Raw genomic sequence first — 848 nt, 5'->3', positions numbered from 1 at the left:
AAAAAAAAATAAAAAAAGATAAATGATAAAAGAAAGTAAAAAATAATATAATAGAAAATTAATAGATTATAGAGAAATATAAATATAGATAAATAAAAATTTATATAATATTTTATAGGGGGTAATAGGGGGATAAGAGATAAAATGTATAAAAAAGAAAAGGGGAAAGAGATAGAGATAAATAGAAGAAATTAAAAAAAGGGTGTAATAGAATATTATTTTATAGTAATGGGGTAGATATAATAAATATTTTAGATATATATTTTATTATATTTTATAAATGTATATATAATAAAATTAATAGGGATAATATATGTATAAATATATAATAAATAGATATAAAATTATAGGTATAATAGGTATATATAGGGAATATAGGTATATAAGGTAAAAGAATTAGATATATATATAAAATAGGTTTAATGAGGAGTTTAAAAGGGTTTTAAGATGAAGTTATTTTGAGTTTTAAAAAAGAAAAGATATATATAAAATAAATATTTTTATAGAAAATTTAAATATATATAGGTTTTAATAAAATTATATATATATATTTATAGAAAAAAGTATTAAAAGATATAGATATTGAAAAAGATATATATATTTATTTTTAAATATTTTATATAAAATAAATACTTTTATACATTATACATACCACACACACATATATATATATAATATTAATTTTAATATTTATATTATATTTTAAATATATAGATAAAAACATATATAATATAATAATAATAAAATTTTAATATATATATATTATTCTAAATTTTAATATTTTAATATATTATTTTAATATATATATATATAATATAAAAATTATATATCAAATGAGAGAAAAACAA

At 12.5% G+C, this 848-nt stretch overlaps 1 protein-coding gene across 1 annotated transcript in view; it reads right to left on the bottom strand.

Annotated features, from left to right (window-relative positions):
* LOC119586163 overlaps window positions 1-848 on the bottom strand; it is a gene marked incomplete in the record, with an annotated part of 17,569 nt that overhangs the window by 7,846 nt on the left and 8,875 nt on the right.

Source organism: Penaeus monodon, chromosome 21, assembly GCF_015228065.2.
Source record: "Penaeus monodon isolate SGIC_2016 chromosome 21, NSTDA_Pmon_1, whole genome shotgun sequence".
Lineage (NCBI taxonomy): Eukaryota > Metazoa > Arthropoda > Malacostraca > Decapoda > Penaeidae > Penaeus > Penaeus monodon.
Note: the sequence above shows the minus strand (reverse complement) of the source record. Positions and strands in the feature narration are given on the sequence as shown.